The sequence below is a fragment of the Oryza glaberrima genome, chromosome 2 (genome assembly GCF_000147395.1).
Source record: "Oryza glaberrima chromosome 2, OglaRS2, whole genome shotgun sequence".
Classification (NCBI taxonomy): domain Eukaryota; kingdom Viridiplantae; phylum Streptophyta; class Magnoliopsida; order Poales; family Poaceae; genus Oryza; species Oryza glaberrima.
The window spans coordinates 13,308,432-13,318,354 of NC_068327.1; positions in this window are offsets into that span (position 1 = coordinate 13,308,432).

Genomic DNA, 9,923 nt, shown 5'->3' on the forward strand with positions numbered 1-9,923 from the left:
AAAAAGCAAAACATGGAGTGTATTGGGTGTCGTGAGTGGCAAAACTCACTTCGTGATTCGCGCGGTGAACATTTCTCAACTAATGCCAATATTGGCATATTTTTGCCCAAACGGGTGTGATGTTTTTGACCGGAATGAAAAGTTTAAAAAGCACCAAAACATGATTTTTGGACATATTGGAGTGTATTGGGTGCGTTTCGTCGCAAAAACTCACTTCGTGATTCGTGCGGCGAACATTTCTCACTAATGCCAATATTGGCATATTTTTTGCCCAAACGGGTGCGATGTTTTTGACCGGAACGAAAAAGTTCAAAAAGCACCAAAACATGATTTTTGGACATATTGGAGTGTATTGGGTGCGTTCGTCGCAAAAACTCACTTCGTGATTCGCGCGGCGAGCTATTGTCAATTAATGCCAATATTGGCCCACACGGGTGCGATGTTTTTGACTGGACTGAAAATGTTCAAAAAGCACCAAAACATGATTTTTGGACATATTGGAGTGCATTGGGTGGTGCGTTCGTGGCAAAAACTCGCTTCGTGATTCGCGCGGCGACCTTTTGTCAATTAATGCAAATTTTGGCATATTTTGGCCCACACGGGTGCGATGTTTTTGACCGGAATGAGAAACTTCAAAGAGCACCAAAACATGATTTTTGGACATATTGGAGTGTATTGGGTGCGTTCGTGGCAAAAACTCACTTCTTGATTCGTGCGGCGAACATTTGTAAATTAATGCCAATATTGGCCCACACGGGTGCGATGTTTTTGACGGGAATGAAAAACTTCAAAAAGCACCAAAACGTGATTTTTGGACATATTGGAGTGTATTGGGTGCGTTCGTGGCAAAAACTCACTTCGTGATTCGCGCAGCGAACATTTCTCAACTAATGCCAATATTGGCATATTTTTGCCCAAACGGGTGCGATGTTTTTGACCGGAATGAGAAACTTCAAAGAGCACCAAAACATGATTTTTGGACATATTGGAGTGTATTGGGTGCGTTCGTGGCAAAAACTCACTTCGTGATTCGCGCGGCGAACATTTCTCAACTAATGCCAATATTGGCATATTTTTGCCCAAACGGGTGTGATGTTTTTGACCGGAATGAAAAAGTTCAAAAAGAACCAAAACATGATTTTTGGACATATTGGAGTGTATTGGGTGCGTTCGTGGCAAAAACTCACTTCGTGATTCGCGCGGCGAACATTTCTCAACTAATGCCAATATTGGCATATTTTTGCCCAAACGGGTGTGATGTTTTTGACCGGAATGAAAAAGTTTAAAAAGCACCAAAACATGATTTTTGGACATATTGGAGTGTATTGGGTGCGTTCGTGGCAAAAACCCACTTCGTGATTCGCGCGGCGAACATTTCTCAACTAATGCCAATATTGGCATATTTTTGCCCAAACGGGTGTGATGTTTTTGACCGGAATGAAAAAGTTTAAAAAGCACCAAAACATGATTTTTGGACATATTGGAGTGTATTGGGTGCGTTCGTCGCAAAAACTCACTTCGTGATTCGTGCAGCGAACATTTCTCAACTAATGCCAATATTGGCATATTTTTGCCCAAACGGGTGTGATGTTTTTGACCGGAATGAAAAAGTTTAAAAAGCACCAAAACATGATTTTTGGACATATTGGAGTGTATTGGGTGCGTTCGTGGCAAAAACTCACTTCGTGATTCGCGCGGCGAACATTTCTCAACTAATGCCAATATTGGCATATTTTTTCCCAAACGGGTGCGATGTTTTTGACCGGAACGAAAAAGTTCAAAAAGCACCAAAACATGATTTTTGGACATATTGGAGTGTATTGGGTGCGTTCGTCGCAAACACTCACTTCGTGATTCGCGCGGCGATCTTTTGTCAATATTGGCCCACCCGGGTGCGATGTTTTTGACTGGACTGAAAATGTTCAAAAAGCACCAAAACATGATTTTTGGACATATTGGAGTGTATTGGGTGGTGCGTTCGTGGCAAAAACTCGCTTCGTGATTCGCGCGGCGACCTTTTGTCAATTAATGCAAATTTTGGCATATTTTGGCCCACACGGGTGCGATGTTTTTGACCGGAATGAGAAACTTCAAATAGCACCAAAACATGATTTTTGGACATATTGGAGTGTATTGGGTGCGTTCGTGGCAAAAACTCACTTCGTGATTCGCGCAGCGAACATTTCTCAACTAATGCCAACATTGGCATATTTTTGCCCAAACGGGTGCGATGTTTTTGACCGGAATGAAAAACTTCAAAAAGCACCAAAACATGATTTTTGGACATATTGGAGTGTATTGGGTGCGTTCGTGGCAAAAACTCGCTTCGTGATTCGCGCGGCGACCTTTTGTCAATTAATGCTAATTTTGGAATATTTTGGCCCTCACGGGTGCGACGTTTTTGACCGGAATGAAAAACTTCAAAAAGCACCAAAACATGATTTTTGGACATATTGGAGTGTATTGGGTGCGTTCGTGGCAAAAACTCACTTCGTGATTCGCGCGGCGAACATTTCTCAACTAATGCCAATATTGGCATATTTTTGCCCAAACGGGTGTGATGTTTTTGACCGGAATGAAAAAGTTCAAAAAGAACCAAAACATGATTTTTGGACATATTGGAGTGTATTGGGTGCGTTCGTGGCAAAAACTCACTTCGTGATTCGCGCGGCGAGCTATTGTCAATTAATGCCAATATTGGCCCACACGGGTGCGATGTTTTTGACTGGACTGAAAATGTTCAAAAAGCACCAAAACATGATTTTTGGACATATTGGAGTGTATTGGTTGCGTTCGTGGCAAAAACTCGCTTCGTGATTCGCGCGCCGACCTTTTGTCAATTAGTGCTAATTTTGGCATATTTTGGCCCACACGGGTGCGATGTTTTTGACCGGAATGAGAAACATCAAAAAGCACCAAAACATGATTTTTGGACATATTGGAGTGTATTGGGTGTGTTCGTGGCAAAAACTCACTTCTTGATTCGCGCGGCGAACATTTGTAAATTAATGCCAATATTGGCCCACACGGGTGCGATGTTTTTGACCGGAATGAAAAACTTCAAAAAGTACCAAAACGTGATTTTTGGACATATTGGAGTGTATTGGGTGCGTTCGTGGCAAAAACTCACTTCGTGATTCGCGCGGCGAACATTTCTCAACTAATGCCAATATTGGCATATTTTTGCCCAAACGGGTGCGATGTTTTTGAACGGAATGAAAAACTTCAAAAAGCACCAAAACATGATTTTTGGACATATTGGAGTGTATTGGGTGCGTTCGTGGCAAAAACCCACTTCGTGATTCGCGCGGCGAACATTTCTCAACTAATGCCAATATTGGCATATTTTTGCCCAAACGGGTGTGATGTTTTTGACCGGAATGAAAAAGTTTAAAAAGCACCAAAACATGATTTTTGGACATATTGGAGTGTATTGGGTGCGTTCGTCGCAAAAACTCACTTCGTGATTCGTGCGGCGAACATTTCTCAACTAATGCCAATATTGGCATATTTTTGCCCAAACGGGTGCGATGTTTTTGACCGGAACGAAAAAGTTCAAAAAGCACCAAAACATGATTTTTGGACATATTGGAGTGTATTGGGTGCGTTCGTCGCAAAAACTCACTTCGTGATTCGCGCGGCGATCTTTTGTCAATATTGGCCCACCCGGGTGCGATGTTTTTGACTGGACTGAAAATGTTCAAAAAGCACCAAAACATGATTTTTGGACATATTGGAGTGTATTGGGTGCGTTCGTGGCAAAAACTCGCTTCGTGATAAGCGCGGCGACCTTTTGTCAATTAATGCAAATTTTGGCATATTTTGGCCCACACGGGTGCGATGTTTTTGACCGGAATGAGAAACTTCAAAGAGCACCAAAACATGATTTTTGGACATATTGGAGTGTATTGGGTGCGTTCGTGGCAAAAACTCACTTCTTGATTCGTGCGGCGAACATTTGTAAATTAATGCCAATATTGGCCCACACGGGTGCGATGTTTTTGACGGGAATGAAAAACTTCAAAAAGCACCAAAACGTGATTTTTGGACATATTGGAGTGTATTGGGTGCGTTCGTGGCAAAAACTCACTTCGTGATTCGCGCAGCGAACATTTCTCAACTAGTGCCAATATTGGCATATTTTTGCCCAAACGGGTGCGATGTTTTTGACCGGAATGAGAAACTTCAAAGAGCACCAAAACATGATTTTTGGACATATTGGAGTGTATTGGGTGCGTTCGTGGCAAAAACTCACTTCGTGATTCCTGCGGCGATCATTTCTCAACTAATGCCAATATTGGCATATATTGGCTCACACGGGTGCGATGTTTTCGGCTGGAATAAAAAACTTCAAAAGCACCAAAATATGACTTTTGGACATATTAGAGTGTATTGGATGCGTCCATGGCAAAAACTCACTTCGTGATTCGCGGCGAACTTTTGTCAATTAATGCCAATATTGGCATATATTGGCCGACGCGGGTGCGATGTTTTTGACCGGAATGAACAAGTTCAAAAATCACCAAAACATGATTTTTGGACATATTGGAGTGTATTGGGTGCGTTCGTAGCAAAAACTCACTTCTTGATTCGCGCGGCGAACTTTTGTCAATTAATGCCAATATTGGCCCACATAGGTGCGATGTTTTTGACCGGAATGATAGTTCAAAAAGCACCAAAACATGATTTTTGGACATATTGGAGTGTATTGGGTGTGTTCGTGGCAAAAACTCACTTCGTGATTCGCGCGGCGAACATTTCTCAACTAATGCCAATATTGGCATATTTTTGCCCAAACGGGTGTGATGTTTTTGACCGGAATGAAAAAGTTTAAAAAGCACCAAAACATGATTTTTGGACATATTGGAGTGTATTGGGTGCGTTTGTCGCAAAAACTCACTTCGTGATTCGCGCGGCGAACATTTCTCAACTAATGCCAATATTGGCATATTTTTGCCCAAACGGGTGCGATGTTTTTGACCGGAACGAAAAGTTCAAAAAGCACCAAAACATGATTTTTGGACATATTGGAGTGTATTGGGTGCGTTCGTCGCAAAAACTCACTTCGTGATTCGCGCGGCGATCTTTTGTCAATATTGGCCCACCCGGGTGCGATGTTTTTGACTGGACTGAAAATGTTCAAAAAGCACCAAAACATGATTTTTGGACATATTGGAGTGTATTGGGTGGTGCGTTCGTGGCAAAAACTCGCTTCGTGATTCGCGCGGCGACCTTTTGTCAATTAATGCAAATTTTGGCATATTTTGGCCCACACGGGTGCGATGTTTTTGACCGGAATGAGAAACTTCAAATAGCACCAAAACATGATTTTTGGACATATTGGAGTGTATTGGGTGCGTTCGTGGCAAAAACTCACTTCGTGATTCGCGCAGCGAACATTTCTCAACTAATGCCAACATTGGCATATTTTTGCCCAAACGGGTGCGATGTTTTTGACCGGAATGAAAAACTTCAAAAAGCACCAAAACATGATTTTTGGACATATTGGAGTGTATTGGGTGCGTTCGTGGCAAAAACTCGCTTCGTGATTCGCGCGGCGACCTTTTGTCAATTAATGCTAATTTTGGAATATTTTGGCCCTCACGGGTGCGACGTTTTTGACCGGAATGAAAAACTTCAAAAAGCACCAAAACATGATTTTTGGACATATTGGAGTGTATTGGGTGCGTTCGTGGCAAAAACTCACTTCGTGATTCGCGCGGCGAGCTATTGTCAATTAATGCCAATATTGGCCCACACGGGTGCGATGTTTTTGACTGGACTGAAAATGTTCAAAAAGCACCAAAACATGATTTTTGGACATATTGGAGTGTATTGGGTGCGTTCGTGGCAAAAAGTCACTTCTTGATTCGCGCGGCGAACATTTGTAAATTAATGCCAATATTGGCCCACACGGGTGCGATGTTTTTGACCGGAATGAAAAACTTCAAAAAGTACCAAAACGTGATTTTTGGACATATTGGAGTGTATTGGGTGCGTTCGTGGCAAAAACTAACTTCGTGATTCGCGCGGCGAACATTTCTCAACTAATGCCAATATTGGCATATTTTTGCCCAAACGGGTGCGATGTTTTTGAACGGAATGAAAAACTTCAAAAACCACCAAAACATGATTTTTGGACATATTGGAGTGTATTGGGTGCGTTCGTGGCAAAAACCCACTTCGTGATTCGCGCGGCGAACATTTCTCAACTAATGCCAATATTGGCATATTTTTGCCCAAACGGGAGTGTGTTTTTGACCGGAATGAAAAAGTTCAAAAAGCACCAAAACATGATTTTTGGACATATTGGAGTGTATTGGGTGCGTTCATGGCAAACACTCGCTTCGTGATTCGCGCGGCGACCTTTTGTCAATTAATGCTAATTTTGGCATATTTTGGCCCACACGGGTGCGATGTTTTTGACCGGAATGAAAAACTTCAAAAAGCCCCAAAACATGATTTTTGGACATATTGGAGTGTATTGGGTGCGTTCATCGCAAAAACACACTTCTTGATTCGCGCGGCGAACATTTGTAAATTAATGCCAATATTGGCCCACACGGGTGCCATATTTTTGGCTAGAATGAAAAACTTCAAAAAGCACCAAAACATGATTTTTAGACATATTAGAGTGTATTGGATGCGTTCGTGGCAAAAACTCACTTCGTGATTCGCGGCGAACTTTTGTCAATAAATGCCAATATTGTCATATATTGGAAGACTCGGGTGCGATGTTTTTGACAGGAATAAAAAAGTTCAAAAAGCACCAAAACTTGATTTTTGGACATATTGGAGTGTATTGGGTGCGTTCGTGGCAAAAACTCACTTCGTGATTCGCGCGGGGAACATTTCTCAACTAATGCCAATATTGGCATATTTTTGCCCAAACGGGTGCGATGTTTTTGAACGGAATGAAAAACTTCAAAAAGCACCAAAACATGATTTTTGGACATATTGGAGTGTATTGGGTGCGTTCGTGGCAAAACCCACTTCGTGATTCGCGCGGCGAACATTTCTCAACTAATGCCAATATTGGCATATTTTTGCCCAAACGGGTGTGTGTTTTTGACCGGAATGAAAAAGTTCAAAAAGCACCAAAACATGATTTTTGGACATATTGGAGTGTATTGGGTGCGTTCATGGCAAACACTCGCTTCGTGATTCGCGCGGCGACCTTTTGTCAATTAATGCTAATTTTGGTATATTTTGGCCCACCGGGTGCGATGTTTTTGACCGGAATGAAAAACTTCAAAAAGCCCCAAAACATGATTTTTGGACATATTGGAGTGTATTGAGTGCGTTCATCGCAAAAACACACTTCTTGATTCGCGCGGCGAACATTTGTAAATTAATGCCAATATTGGCCCACACGGGTGCGATATTTTTGGCTAGAATGAAAAACTTCAAAAAGCACCAAAACATGATTTTTAGACATATTAGAGTGTATTGGATGCGTTCGTGGCAAAAACTCACTTCGTGATTCGCGGCGAACTTTTGTCAATGAATGCCAATATTGTCATATATTGGAAGACTCGGGTGCGATGTTTTTGACCGGAATAAAAAAGTTCAAAAAGCACCAAAACTTGATTTTTGGACATATTGGAGTGTATTGGGTGCGTTCGTGGCAAAAACTCACTTCGTGATTCGCGCGGCGAGCTATTGTCAATTAATTCTAATTTTGGCATATTTTGCCCACGCGGGTGCGTTGTTTTTTACCGGAATGAAAAAGTTCAAAAAGCACCAAAACATGCTTTTTGGACATGTTGGAGTCTATTGGGTGCGTTCGTGGCATAAACTTGCTTCGTGATTCGCGCGGTGAACATTTGTCAATTAATGCCAATATTGGCCCACACAGGTGCAATGTTTTTGACCGGAATGAAAAAGTTCAGAAAGCACCAAAACATGATTTTTGGACATATTGGAGTGTGTTGGGTGCGTTCGTGGCAAAAACTCACTTCGTGATTCGCGCGGCGAACATTTCTCCACTAATGCCAATATTGGCATATATTGGCTCACAGGGGTGCGATGTTTTTGGCTGGAATGAAAAAGATCAACAAGCACCAAAACATGATTTTTGGACACATTGGAGTATATTGGGTGCGTTCGTGGCAAAAACTCATTTCATGATTCGCGCGGCAAACATTTCTCAACTAATGCCAATAATGGCCTATTTTTGCCCAAACGGGTGTGATGTTTTTCACCGGAATGAAAAAGTTCAAAAAGCACCAAAACATGATTTTTGGACATATTGGATTGTATTGGGTGCGTTCGTCGCAAAAACTCACTTCGTGATTCGCATGGCGATCTTTTGTCAATTAATGCTAATATTGGCCCACACGGGTGCGATGTTCTTGACCGGAATGAATAAGTTCAAAAAGCACCAAAACATGATTTTTGGACATATTGGAGTGTATTGGGTGCGTTTGTGGCAAAAACTCACTTCGTGATTCGTGCGGCGAACATCTGTCAATTAATGCCAATATTGGCCCACACGGGTGCGATATTTTTGACCAGAATGAAAAAGTTCAAAAAGCACCAAAACATGATTTTTGGAAATATTGGAGTGTATTGGGTGCGTTCGTGGCAAAAAATAACTTCGTGATTCGCGTGGCGAACATTTGTCAATTAATGCCAATATTGGCCCACACGGGTGCGATGTTTTTGACCGGAATGAAAAAGTTCAAAAAGCACCAAAACATGATTTTTGGACATATTGGAGTGTATTGAGTGCGTTCGTGGCAAAAACTCACTTCGTGATTCGCGCGGTGAACTTTTGTCAATTAATGCCAATATTGGCCCACACGGGTGCGATGTTTTTGACCGGAATGAAGAAGTTCAAAAAGCACCAAAACATGATTTTTGGACATATTGGAGTGTATTGGGTGCGTTCGTGGCAAAAACTCACTTCGTGATTCGCGCGACGATCTTTTGTCAATTAATGCTAATATTGGCCCATATGGGTGCGATGTTTTGGACCGGAATGAAAAAGTTCAAAAAGCACCAAAACTTGATTTTTGGACATATTGGAGTGTATTGGGTGCGTTCCTGGCAAAAACTCACTTCGTGATTCCCGCGGAAAACATTTGTCAACTAATGCCAATATTGGCATATATTGGCTCACACGGGTGCGATATTTTTGGCCAGAATGGAAAACTTCAAAAAGCACCAAAACATGATTTTTGGACATATTGGAGTGCATTGGGTGCGTTCGTGGCAAAAAATCACTTCGTGATTCGCGCGGCGAACATTTGTCAATTAATGCCAATATTGGCCCACACGGGTGCGATGTTTTTGACCGGAATGAAGAAGTTCAAAAAGCACCAAAATATAATTTTTGGACATATTGGAGTGTATTGGGTGCGTTCGTGGCAAAAACTCACTTCGTGATTCGCGCGGTGAACTTTTGTCTATTAATGCCAATATTGGCCCACACGGGTGCGATGTTTTTGACCGGAATGAAGAAGTTCAAAAAGCACCAAAACATAATTTTTGGAAATATTGGAGTGTATTGGGTGCGTTCGTGGCAAAAAATCACTTCGTGATTCGCGCGGCGAACATTTGTCAATTACTGCCAATGTTGGCTAACACGGGTGCGATGTTTTTGACCGGAATGAAAAAGTTTACAAAGCACCAAAACTTGATTTTTGGACATATTGGAGTGTATTGGGTGCGTTCGTCGCAAAAACTCACTTCGTGATTCGCGCGACGATCTTTTGTCAATTAATGCTAATATTGGCCCATATGGGTGCGATGTTTTGGACCGGAATGAAAAAGTTCAAAAAGCACCAAAACTTGATTTTTGGACATATTGGAGTGTATTGGGTGCGTTCCTGGCAAAAACTCACTTCGTGATTCCCGCGGCAAACATTTGTCAACTAATGCCAATATTGGCATATATTGGCTCACACGGGTGCGATATT